This window comes from Myotis daubentonii, chromosome 2 (assembly GCF_963259705.1).
Source record: "Myotis daubentonii chromosome 2, mMyoDau2.1, whole genome shotgun sequence".
Taxonomy (NCBI): domain Eukaryota; kingdom Metazoa; phylum Chordata; class Mammalia; order Chiroptera; family Vespertilionidae; genus Myotis; species Myotis daubentonii.
In genome coordinates this window covers 164,251,322-164,265,466 of record NC_081841.1, presented here as the reverse complement: position 1 = coordinate 164,265,466, position 14,145 = coordinate 164,251,322, and the positions used below count along the sequence as shown (strand labels likewise).

General features: G+C 39.4%; 1 pseudogene; it reads left to right on the top strand.

Annotated features, from left to right (window-relative positions):
• Positions 1 to 1,278: 1,278 nt before the first annotated feature.
• On the top strand, positions 1,279 to 1,361 carry LOC132228837 (small nucleolar RNA U3; annotated as a pseudogene).
• Positions 1,362 to 14,145: the final 12,784 nt, after the last annotated feature.

Here is a 14,145-nt window from a genome sequence, read left to right as displayed (position 1 = left end):
AACTGAATTTCATATAATGTAGGCCTGGGCATATGAAAACTTTTAAATATAAAGTGGAACATTTTACTATTCTATTATAGCTTTTTCTTTCTTTTTAACAATAGATAGTTTCAGACCATCTCCCAATTTAATTGTACTTCTCTGATGGTTAAAGAGCAGAAAGAATCTGAATTGAATTGAGAGTTTGGTTGCTAACAACACTCATAAACTGGTATGAAACACAGGCATAATGATGAATGGGGTGGGAGCAGGTTTTGCTGCTCTCCAATAGCTCATATTTCCTCCAGTAATGTCAGACCTGAGTTTAAGCCAGATGAAACCAACAGCTTGTAGAAAAAAACAAAATTTCCATTAAATCCATTTTACCTATCAAGACAAGGTCAGAGAAGAAATTGCTATATGCATGGCTGGTTTTAAAAGTCCTTAGGAAAAAGAATTGTTTTAAATTAAAATGTTTTAAGGTCCTGATATTTAAATTTACTTTAAATTATTTTAAATAAATATTCTTGTACCTTAGATGTAAATAGTTCTGTTGGAGGCTATGTTCCTTTATTCTGTGTTGGTTTAAAGAATAATAATAAGATCCGTCACATAGAATTTTCGCCTCCTTCAATCAGTATATACACTTCTGGTGGATAACATATTAAGAACGTTCCTAAGTCTCCAGAATGAGAAACAAAATCAGATCACATAACAATTAGGTTAACAAAAAATGGTATCATGCCCAGCTGGTGTGGTTCAATGGTTGAGTATCGACCTATGAACCAGGAGGTCATGGTTCAATTCCAGGTCAGGGCACATGCCCGGGTTGTGGGCTCAATCCACAGTAGGAGGCATTCAAGAAGCAGCTGATCAATGTATCTCTCTTATCGATGTTTCTATCTCTCTCTCCGTCTCCTTTCCTCACTCTCTAAAAATCAATAAAAACATATTTTTAAAAATAGTATCATGAATCCTGAGGGGGATATGAGTATTTAAGATATGCTCTAGAGCAGGGGTCCTCAAACTACGGCGGCCCGCAGGCCACATGCAAATACAAATATTGTATTTGTTCCCATTTTGTTTTTTTACTTCAAAATAAGATATGTGCAGTGTGTATAGGAATTTGTTCATAGTTTTTTTTTAAACTATAGTCCTGCCCTCCAACGGTCTGAGGGACAGTGAACTGGCCCCCTGTTTAAAAAGTTTGAGGACCCCTGCTCTAGAGAACACAGAAAGTCCTAGAGGAAGTCCACAGAGCCCCACTGCTGGCATTTGGACTTATATCTTTTTCTTCTTAAGACTATACTTTCAGGGATCATTTCTATAGTTCGTTATATCTTTTTCTTCTTGCATAAGAAGTAAGATGACTGGTTTCCAGTCAAGTCATGATTCTACCAAATTACCAACAAGGTTCCATTACAAGCTATGCGGGTATGTATATGTTGATTTGTAATTTTTATGGTGTTCTAATGTCAAATCTCTAGATATAAGAAGCAACCTGAATATTCCCTGTGTTTACCCAGGGGTCTAGTAAGTAGAACTCTCTAAAAATCAAATGAATATGCAAATTATGGATGTGAAAATTCAATAGTGCAGTGGATTTGAGAAACATCCAAACTAGTTTTTAAATGTTAAAGATTCATTAAGATTGGAACAAGTTAATCCACAGGGAAATGTAATTCTTCACTGATGCTTTTACTTGTGAATCGTTTTCCTGAAGTAGTATTTTATCCACAAATTTATATATTTTGAAACACTGGCTAAGGGAAATTTATAGAAATTTAATATAACAGAAATTTAAGTATAATTATTACTTGTTTCTAGAGCAAAGTTAGTTTTTCAATGTATGTTTTAAAATAAAATTTTACCAGAATAAAATGAAAAAAGGAAATTACCTACCTTTGGGAGACTCTAGAACAATATTTGAGTCAGAAAAAGCCTAGGATAGACCTAGCCAGTTTGGCTCACTGGATAGAGCATTGACCTGGGGAGTGAAGGGTCCCAGGTTCGATTCTGGTCAAGGGCATGTACCTTGGTTGCAGGCACATCCCTGGTATGGGGTGTGCAGGAAGCACCTGATCGATGTGTCTCTCTCATCGATGTTTCTAACTCTCTATCCCTCTCCCTTCCATTCTGTAAAAAATAAAATACATTAAAAAAAGAAAGAAAGAAAAAGCCCAGGATAAAATACACACCACAAATTCAGTCTGAATATAATTCTATGCACTCCAAATTCAGTTTTCTCACATGTAAAAACAAACAAAAAAAAGGCACCCTGGCTGGCATGAGCATGACTCAGTGGTTAGAGCATCGGCCTATGCACAGGAGGGTTGCAGGTTCGATTCCCAGTCAAGGGCACGAACCTGAGTAGCAGATTTGATCTCTGCCCCCTATTGGGGCACCTCTGGGAAGCAACCAATTGATGTTTTTCTTTCACATCTATGTTTCTCTCTTTCTCTCTCTCTCTCTCTCTCTCTCTCTCTCTCTCTCTCTCTCTCTCTCCTTCCTCCCTCTCTTTCACTCTGTCTAGGGATCAATTAAAAAATATCCTCTCGCCAAAACCGGTTTGGCTCAGTGGATAGAGCGTTGGCCTGCGGATTGAAAGGTCCCAGGTTCAATTCCAGTCAAGGGCATGTACCTGGGTTGCGGGCACATCCCCAGTAGGAGATGTGCAGGAGGCAGCTGATCGATGTTTCTCTCTCATTGATGTTTCTAACTCTCTATCTCTCTCCCTTCCTCTCTGTAAAAAATCAATAAAATATATTTTTTAAAAAAAAATATCCTCTCTCCTCAGGAGAGGATAAAAAAATAAGCAATTGGCCTAGGTCGAAGAATCTTAAAGCCCTTATATATCTAAAAGGTTATAAAGTAGTGATTACTCAAATTTTTTTTCATTAAAAGAAAATTCAGATGAGGGGCAACTTCCACCTCAAGAAAAGGTAGGGCATTTCTAAACTTGTAGCCTACGGTCTTTAAAAAGGTATACTCAACGTTGTTACATGAACAGTTCATAAAATTGTTTTTTTAACTGTCCCTCTTTACCACTCCTGGGAAATATTTTCGGAATTTCAGCTTTTATAAAGCAGAAGACTGGTATGTGGGGCCCTTCTTGCTGTGAATTTAAACAAAAACATATGAAGTACAGCATTCAAATATATTTCATTCACTAGTATTCATTTGTTCCTAATAGTCCTGGTTTTCCCTGTAGTAGTCACTCTAACACACATTTTTAGGAAATCCATATATAATAATATATTTTGAAATATAAAATATTAAAATGTTTATAATATAAACTATAACAAGTAAAACATTATATAATAAAACAATAAATAGGGAGTTGGGTTTTTTTAAAGATATACAACTTGAGATTCCAATAAAATGTGATATGATAAATACCAGAATAAATGTACAACTAAATCAGATCCCTTGTTTCATCAGAAAGTATGTGGAACTACAAAGATCGGGACTGGTTTGTTACCGAGCTGAATTGCTTCTATGTGATTACTTCAGGTGGTATTGAATTGGTAAGAGCCCATAGTCATTAACATTAAATCTCTATGCGATGACAACATAATTTAAGATGCCACATTTCCCACCCCCAGGGTCTTCAAGGGAGGTGGCAGAAGGAGCAAGCAAAACCAATATTTTTCTATGGTACCTATGGAAGCATGTATGGATATGCATGCATAGATTAGTGATGGCTCTCAGCAAGGAGACAAGAAGCCTGAGATGCAGTAGTGGGAAACCAAGCTCATATTTCCAAAACGAAGACACACTGGGCGGCAGCAGGAGGCCTGACAGAGAAGCAGCACCACTTGCAAAACTGGAGGCACACATACTATCGCTCCTCTGCAGAGGGATGGCTCTGGCGAGAGATTACAGTGCGAAACATAAACCTTGACAGAAGCCACATTATCAATGGGAGAGCACTTCTTTCCCCTTGGTTATGAGCACCTGCAAGGAATGAAAGCATAGAACCAAGAAAGAACCCCCTGAAATTCTAGGTGGTAGTCTAAGGCTTTTCAATTTCTTCCTTAAAAGAATTTTATGATTGATTACATGTGAATGTGGGGCTTTGAAAATTATCATCTCCATGCTCAACTAGAAATGTAATTGCTATTCATTTCTAACTGCATCTTTGTTTCTTCAGAGAATGGGGATGTTAAAGGAAATGTTAAAGAAGCAATCTCACCAAAACCTCTTTTATTTACAGACTAGAGGCCCAGTGCATGAAATTTGTGCACAAGGTTGGGGAGGTCCCCTCAGCCCAGCCTGCACCCTCTCCAATCCGGGACCCCTCAGGGGATGTCCGACTGCCGGTTTAGGCCCGATCCCGGGGATTGGGTCTAAACCGGCAGTCGGACATCCCTCTCACAATCCAGAACCACTAGCTCCTAACTGCTCACCTGCCTGCCTACCTGATCACCCCTAACCACCTCTGCCTGCTGGTCTGATCACCCTTAACTGCCCCCTCTGCCTGCCTGGTCGCCCCCAACTGCCCCCCCTGCTGGCCTGGATGCCCCCAACTGCACCCTCCTGCTGGCCTGGTCTCCCCACGCAGCCTGCTTGTTCAGTCGTTTGGTTGTCCCTCACTAACCCCCCTGCTGGCCTTGTTGCCCCATGCAGCCTGCTGTTCGGTAGATCGTTACTGTGACAGAGTCCTGGAAAGTTTGCATATTGCTCTATTATTTGTATAGATGAGGAAATTTGCATCAAGGAATGTAGAGAACCTTTTTTCCCCTAAGATTATTTAGGTGGAGAGCTGGGACCAGAACCCCTTCTCTGGGCACCTTTCTCTAGCCCATTGCTTCTTTTCCTATAGCACTTTATTAAGATACGAGAGGCCCCGTCCACAGAATTATGCAGCATTGGGGTCCCTCAGCCTTGCCTGGGCCCTTTGCAATCTGGAACCCCTTGGGGGATGTCGGACTGCCAGCTTCAGCCTGATTCACCAGTCCGACATCCCCTGAGGCATCCCAGATCCCTCTAGGGATATAGTAGTGCACTAAGCAGCAGGTGGCCAGGGAGGAGCCCCAGCCCAGGCTGGGCGCTGCCCTGCTGTGCCTGCCACAGCTGCCACTGAGTCGCATGCTGCCACAGAGGAGGAAGAGGCTCCCACCACTACAGCTGTGCTCGCCAGCTGTGAGCCCGGCATCTGGCACCCATCAGTCAGCTGAGCAGCGCTCCTGCTGTGGGAGTGCACTGACTACCAGGGGGCAGCTTCTGCATTGAGCGACTGCCCCCTGGTGGTCAGTGAGCATCATAGCGACCAGTCGTTCTGGTCGTTCTGCCATAACAATTGCTTAGGCTTTTATTATATAGATAGATCATCAATGAGCTTCATTAAAATTTGAAAACTGCTTGCTGTCAATATGATATGCTGTACTGCTAGATTTTTTTTTTTAGAAGTGATTTTAACCCCTTTTCAGTTCTTACAATGTAAGTCATATAGTTTATAAAATGTAAGAGACCTAAGGAGGGGATCTTAGCCTGATTATGCTTGAGGGCACACTTACTCCCCTGAAACCTACTCACCACAAGTGCTGAAAAGTGGCTAAAACTTGGCCTGGGCAGAAGGCAAGTGGACAAAGAACTTTTGCAGCTTTGAGCATACACTTCAGATTGATTATTCAATCAGGAACATGGTTACAACATTGTCATCACGAAACCATATAAAATATTTATCCCGTGTTATGTTCTTTCTTAAAGTTACAATAAAGAGAGGTTTTTACACAATGCCCAGGGCCCACAGGTGACAACAGCTGAGGAAGAAACAAACTCTGTAAAAATGAAGCTGAGACTCAGAGCAAGCATTGCAGGTTTGCATATGTAATCAGAGCAACACCATAAGGAAATGTGCAGCCCAAGGTTATGGGACATCAGTGATTCATTTATCAAGAAAAGGAGAAAAAAAGAGAAATATCTCATTGAATATTATCGGTTTCAAATTTTGCCAATAGATTTATGACTTTTTGTTAGTAAGGAGGGTAATAACAATGTCACTTATGCTGCTATATTTTATATGTGTAAGTATGCCTATAGTTAATAGAATTCATGAGGCAGTAGGTCTGGGCACTATTTAAAACATGGGTCAGAGGGGCATTAATTCTATTCAAAATGTCCATCTGTTGCTGCCCAAGTTGCACGGAGGGTTGCATAGCAACCCGTGGAACTGCATGGATCTAGTTGGCCTCCCTCTGTTGCTTTTGTTTGCCCTCTGAGAGAGTTGCCCTTGATGGAGAAACAGTAGGTGTTCTTTTATTTATATATTTATTTCTTTTTTTGGCTGGAGCTTGGCCTGGTGATTGGGGGATCATTATAGCCTGCTGAGCAAGATAGCATTGTGAGGCAATATCTGACATATGAATGTAATTTATCTTCCTGGCATGATTCTTAGTCCCAAATTAATTCCCAAATTCCTAGGACTGTGGAATATAGCAATTAAAAGGAAAATACCAGAAAATAAAGGAAAACTTGCATCAATTTTACATGTATACACTGGAAAAACACTCTGCAAATCTGGCAGAGGGAAGGTTCCAGAAATAGGATTCCACTCTGTGGCACTTAGTCACACTTATACTATTCAGTTTTAGCATATTTCTGAACTTAGGGCTTTTTCAACTCTACATACCAGGTGATCTGTTAAATTAGAGAGAATTTCTCAGGAAATCAGACTTTCTTAAATGTCTCTTTGCAACATGTATAAATCCTGAATACTTATATTTTCTTGACCATTACCAGATTTTTTAACTGCTCAGTAAAATCTGTAATGAATTTAAGCATCTGTAAGCATGCATAAAATAATCATTTAGCCTGACTGGCATGACTCGGTGGTTGAGGTCAAGGTTCAATTCTCAGTAGAGGCACATGCCAGGGTTGTGGGTTCGAACCCAGTAGGGGGTGTGCAGGAGGCAGCAAATCAATAATTCTCTCTTATCATTGATATTTCTCTCTCTCTCTCTCTCCCTCTCCCTTCCTCTCTGATTATTTAAAAAAAAAATAATCACTTACCTTGCTTACCTCAGTATCAGCTGTGATTTCGGGCTAAATTATAGAGCTCCTATCTGCTGCGTAGGCATCATGGATATGACTGTGGGCCACTGCTATACGTTTCTGTCTTAACAGATCATTGCAATTGAAAATCATCAATTAAGTGTTCTTGAAGAAAGCAAAACTTTTGACAGAACTGAAGACAACATATTTTGAAAGAAACTGTAATATTGCACTAATAGCAGCATGTAATCATGACCTCAGTATATTTTGTTAATTGGTTGTTGTAACTTGACTTAGATGTTTATATTTTATTCATGGCACATTTTCAGGAATGCCTTTCCTTTATCTCTGATGAATCCATATATTTTCATTATGAGCAAGTTTAACCCCTACTTTTTTCAGTTAATAATCTTTAAACTCTAACTTTTAATGAAGACTTTGTTGTCAGAAGAACCCTTAAGAATGCTTCCTAGGTGTTTTAGTAGTATAAATAATACCATCTACCTTCATTTTTATTAAAAAATAACAGTTTTTAGTCATATAGAATCATACTAGAAATACTTTGTTGTCTTTTCCCTTTTATTTTTCTTCCAATATTTCTTCTTGAAGTAAATGTGAGAAATTAGAGTTTTCATATTTCAGGTTCCCGCACCTACATGTCGGAGAAGCTCCAAAGGCCCTGAGTAGACATGGACCTCAGATGGGAGGCTTGCTTAGATTCAGATGTAAGGTTAATTCCAATATTTATTATTACCTGCATTCAGTAAGGTAACCACATACTTATCCTCTGATGTGAGTCCCTTTTGAGAATGAAAGATGGACTAACCAGGCAGAACACCAGAACAATCGACATAAACCAAACACACACATTCTTGGGATCCAGGACATGAGGCCACACTACATGTAGGAGATAAATCAAAGAGACAGTTGCACAAATAAGCAACTGTTATATGTGGAAGCAGAAACTAGGGAAAAATAAAATGTAGTATGCTCTGTTATCCCAAAAGCCAAGGGTTTAGGCACACTAGATTCAAATTCTGACTCTGTCATTAATTAGCTTTTAACCTTGGTCAAGTCATTTAGTCTCTCTGAGGTTCTTTTTTTTTTTTTCACCTGCAAAAATGTGATCAATGTACCTTTCTCTAAGTTGTAAAAATTAAAATAAACATCTAATTTAAAGTGCTTAGTATAGATCCTGATCATGGAGGTTACCCTGTAAAATAATAGGGTGGTTTATTTTCCAGATTATTTTCCTAAATCTAAGTATAGGAACCAGAAGAGTCAGCCCGGTTCAGAGATGTGAGCAGGAGTGAAGTTTTGGGTGGCTTCCTTAAGGAAAGCCCTCTTCTTGGGACCTTGAGCATCGTTGATGGATCTTGAGAACATAGGACATTTTTCCTCTGGTGGAGAGTATTGCTCTTAAAATCGTAATCACTCAGCCAACAATATGACAATGTAAACATTGAATATCTTGATATAGATTCACTATATTTATGGCCTAATGCTATTTGAATCTTATGAGCAGAAAATGATAAGTATCAAGTTCTTAGTGTGACACCTATGCCAGAAGTTGGAAATAAAGTTGACAAAAATGTAGGGCCATGTTACACCGGTACAATTTTTAGTGGTCCAGTAGTCTGGGACATGCCAGGGTATCATCTTTAAAACAAATCTCCTGCTAAGAAGAAGTACAGCACTTATTGAACTCTGGATTTTGGAGGTAACATACATTTGATAATGCTTATCCACCCTATTTATGGGGTGACTCAGGAGGCAGCCAGAAAGAGAGGTTTCTTCAGTAAATTCAAACTACTATATGTAAATTTCCACACTGCTCACACTGTCTGACCTTACAGATCTGATAGTGATAGGAATGTCTATGATGGTAAGGATGTTGGTGGAGTCTGGGATAAGCCCTAATAGGAGAGTTATAGTGAAAGCACATAGGTTTCTGGGCAAAGCCACAACTTCTTTTTTATTTATTTAATTTATTTTTTATTTTATTGTTTAAGGTATTACAAATAGTAGTACATATGTCTCCTTTTTTTCCCCTATTGACCTCCTCCTGGCCTCCCCTAACCCTTCAGCACTTGCTCTCACCTCCCCCACCCCCACCCCCCGCCAGTGTCTTGCATCTGTTGGTTGTACTTATATGCATGCATACAAGTCCTTCGGTTGATCTCTTACCCACCCCAACCCTCCCCTACCTTCCCGCTGTAGTTTGACAGTCTGTTTGATGCTTCTTTGCCTCTGTCTATTTTTGTTCAACAGTTTATAATGTTCTTTATTATCCATAAATGAGTGAGATCATGTGGTATTTATCTTTCACTGACTGGCTCTTTTTACTTAGCATAATGCTCTCCAGTTCCATCCATGCTGAAGCCACAACTTCTGAGTCAGAGGAATCCTCACTGCTTAAAAAACAACTCCTGTGTACTACTGAGTAACTAATTCTGGTACACCAAGCAAGTAGAAGGACTTAACTTACAATGGGGAGAACTTTTGACCAATGGAAATTGAAAGCTGGGAATAAATTCTTGTTTCCTTCTCTTCCTGAACAGGCTGTCTGTAGATGCAGTTGTTCACGTGGTTTCTCACTGTGTGAGACTGATCAGTAGCACTAGCTAGCAGAGTAGCATCCTAGGTTCAGTCTTGCTTCTATTTTGTATCACTTCACTTTTTCCCTTACTCCTGCTTTCCTGTGATATTTTCTAATAAATTAGTAGCACATCAACTTTGCCTCAGGCTTTGCTTTCCGGGAAAACCTAAGACATCTGTCCTATTAAGACTCTTCCATTGTTAAACCCATCATTTCAAATCTACCTTTCTGATCACCTCTCCCAACATTCCTTGCTGTTAAGTTTATGCTCTAATGATATCAAATTGCTTTTGCTTCCCCACAGTAAACATGCTGTTTTACACCTTTAGACCTTGGTCTTTCTTCAGTCAAGAATGCCATCTTTCATTACCATTTAATTATCTTGTAGTAATCAACTCAGGGGTCACCTCCTTCTATGTTTTTTCTTAGTGGTAAGAGGTATGAGATGTGACCATCCATCATTTGTCTTAGAAGGATGGCCTGGTGTGCCCTGGACCACTGGTGTACTAGAAATTTTCCCAATGTAGCAGGACCCTGAATCTTCATGATATTTCTCTCTCACACTCTGGTATGAATGTGTCATAGTAGCAACTCTAGGATACACTGGACAGTCATTAGGAGAAAGTATAAGGGAGAGTACATCACCTCTGAGAAAACGTAATATATATATTGAGTGGCCAGATTATTATGACCACCTGACCTTTGTAGGCAAATTAGCTATAATTTCATGCAGAAGTTGCTAGAAGGCCAGACCATTATAAACATCTGAATAGCACAACATACCTAAGTATCATTGCTGATCAAGTTCATCCTATCATGTTGCTGTATCCCAATGAAGATGGCTTCTTCCAACAAGACAATGCGCCATGCCACGGTGCTTGTATTGTGCAGGAGTGCTTTCAAGAACATGAGGGAGACTTTACCTTGCTTAGGTGGCCCCCACGATCACCAGATCTCAATCCAATTGAGCATTTGTGGGATGAAGTTAAAAGAGCCATCAGGTAGCTGGTTCCACAACCATCAAATCTCACAGAACTGGACAGTGCTATTCATCAGGCATGGTGTCAGATTCCTTGCATCACCTTTCAACATCTCGTGGAGTCAATGACAATAAGAATCGCAGCAGTATTGAAGGCAAAAGGTGGCACGACAAAGTACTGATGGGGTGGTCATAATAACCTGGCCAGTCATAATAATCTGACCACTCAGTATATATATATTTGCAGATCTGATTGGCTTTATTGGATGATTCATGAATTGGATAGCACCCATCTAGCAAGTAAAAAGGAGCTCCCCTAAATTATATTTTGAAGCTGTTGGTTAGGTACTTGTACCATAGAATTCAGACTATTGAAGTAAGAGACATCCATACTGTGCCTCCAACTTTGGCTTCCTGTTACAATAATACAACTATTTTGCCCCATTTAAAATAATTCAGGGGAGTTCTAAAACATTCCTTCAAGGGGTTAGCATTGTATCCAAATGTTTTATTTCATCTCTGGAGAAATTTGGGATAGAAAGTTTTTTTAAATGTTCTTGCTGTTTTAACTGTATTCAAAAGTAATTACTAATGCAATTTTAAAGTGGCAGTGTTTGCTATTTGGTTCATGGCTATGTCTTGTAAGAAATACTAATGAAGAATGAGTGCCAAAACCAGAAAGAAAAGAACCAAGGGAAGGAAACAAGTAATCTGTCGGCATGGTGCTTGAAAACATTGGTTACAATGTCTTCAGAGAAGGTACAGAGAACTATGTCGTTTACTAACAAAAGGCTTGCACTGTGTGGCTGGTACAATAAAGGAAGCCAGGGCAGCTGTCACAGGAAATGAGCTCTGACCAAGGAAAACATCACAGAGTCTAAGGCTTCCAGAATGACAGTTGCACTTTTATGCAAGGACAAGTCCATATTTAATGTTAAGATTTATCAAATTGTAAAGCATTAGGGAACTCTTATTTATCAGAAGTTTCATTTTATAAATTAATTTTTTAAACTGAAACAGTTTTTATGCCACCTTTTAAGAAACTGTTGCAAAGGACACCATATTATCATCTTGGATCAAACTGTTGGTGGGATAAAACAAATTCTGTTCATCTGTCTGAGTCTTCCTTTGTATAGAGCATAAGAAATAGGTGAGATGAACGCTCCAATTGCATCAATTCCCTGTATAAATAAATAGGTTTATATTTTATCATTTTACTCAATTTGCTCTATTGTTTACATTACCGTGTTACTCTGAGTTGAAGCCTTAACATAATCTTTATCACTACATTTACTTTAAAAAACTCGTTGTCAAGCTAGTCACCATTTGTGAATTAGAAAAATAACACTGATATTAAATCATGCAAAATTAACAAATGTTAACAATAACATACAAATAGGATGAAAAACTATTAGTAGAGATAAACTTATACTGTTAAATAAATCAAGTTGGTACAACATGATCAATGCGGTTCTTACAGCACCCATGCAAATTTAAGGCTACAAGAATTATTAATACAACGTGCATGAACCTTGAGGACATTATGCTAAGTGAAATAAGGCAGTCACAAAAAGACAAATACACTAGTCCTCCCTTATCAGAGGTTTCATTTTCTGCAGTTTCTGTTACCCAAAGTCAATCACAGTCTAAAAATATTAAATGGAAAATCCCAGAAAAGTCACCTCATTAGCATAACAAAAGATACCCTTATTCCTCTCATCACTAGGAAATGCAAAAGGTTTTAGGAGCTCTGCTAGAAACTGGGACAAAGACCAGATAGACGGTTCTCATTATAGAACACAGTGTCACAGCAGTGGTGAGGTGGCTTGGGTGCAAGTCATAAGGCTGACCAGGGTGTCCTCTCTGAAGCACGAGGCCCACAGGACTCTCCATGGACCTTTGCAGGAGGTCAGTTTTGCAAGAGGCCATTTGCTTCCTTCTGAGAAATACAGCCTGAGGAGATCAGGCTTGGCGACGTTCACCGCTTCCTCTCATACAAGCTGTTCACAACTCCCCTTTATCCACAGTCTCCCTGTCTGAGGTTTCAGCTTCACATGGTCAATGGCAGTTCAGAAATATTAAATGGAAAACTCCAGAAATAAACAATTCATAAATTTTAAATTGCTTGCTGTTCTAAACAGCACCATTAAACCCCCAGACATCCAGCTCCATCATGCCTAGGATGTGACTCATCCCTTTGTCCAGCGGCTGCATTCTGTAGACACTACCTGCTGGTTAGTCGCTCAGTAGCCATCTTGGTTATCACATCGACTGTTTGGATGTCACAGTGCTTGTGTTCAAATCACCCTTCTTTTACTGTATGATGGCCCCAAGGCACAAGGGGACTGACACTGGTAATTTCAATATGCCGAAGAGGAGCCGTAAAGTGTTTCTGTTAAGTGAAAAGGTGAAAGTTCTTGACTTAATCAGGATATGTGGAGGTTGCTAAAATTTAGAGTAGGAACGATTCTTCTATCCATGAAATTGTAAAGAAGAAAAAAGACATTTGTGATAGTTTTGCTGCCTCACCTCCTCAATTTCCTTGTTGGAAAAGAGTTGATATAGAATTACCAGCTTGGACCTTCTCCTGATTAAAAATAATGAGAGGAAAGGGACTTTCTGTCAGTCTGGCTCTATTTCTTCAATCCTAGCCTGGAAGACAGAGAGGCAACAATGGGCATTAGGCCTCATTCACGTTGCAATATAACTCCCTACATGTATATAGATAGAGATTCAGGGTCAAAGCCCTGGTCAGTGATGCGGAGTAATCCTCTGCACATTTCTCCCATGGACAAATAACTTGGCACGTTAAGATTTGTAGGATCTAATCCTGTTTATGTTGATCAATGTCACTCCAATAAATTTAATAAATAAGTATTTTTTTAAAAAGAGAAAATACAGACTGAGATAAGGTATTTATTGCATCCATAAGTAAGAAAGCATTCTGGTTAGAATAAATAAAGAGCTCCCACAAGTCAATAGAAAATGACAAGTAGCCCAATATGAAAATGGGCACAAGTCTTAACACTTCACAGAAAAAAAAAAAAAATTCCAAATGGCTATTATCATAGGAAAAGTTTCCCTCACTAGTAATTAGGAAAATGCAAATGGACCACAGTAACATGACATTTCATACTCACCACTTTGGTAAGAATTATGAAGGTTGACAAGTTTCAAATGTTGCAGTAACAGGTCCCTTATCCTTGCCAGGAGGAGTATGTCCATTAGAGTAGGCTAACAGCAAAACACAAAAACTGAACCATAATATAATGGTTCAGAAATGATAGAAATGTGTTTCTTGTTTACATGAAAACCAAAATAGATATCCTGCATGTTAAGTGGAAGGGACCCAGCCTCCTTTCATCTTGAACCTCTGTCATCAATATGTGGCCTGTGAGACCATCTTGAGGTGGTCTCCTGGCAGCCAGACAGAAGGGGAAATGCTTAGAGGATGACATGCATAAGGGTTTTCTGGGTCATGTGCAGGAGTGGCATAATCACTCCTGTTTAAATCTCATTGCATAACAATCACATGGGCTCCTCCCACTAGGAGGGAGGCTGCCTAATGTAGTCTACATGTGTACACAGGGAG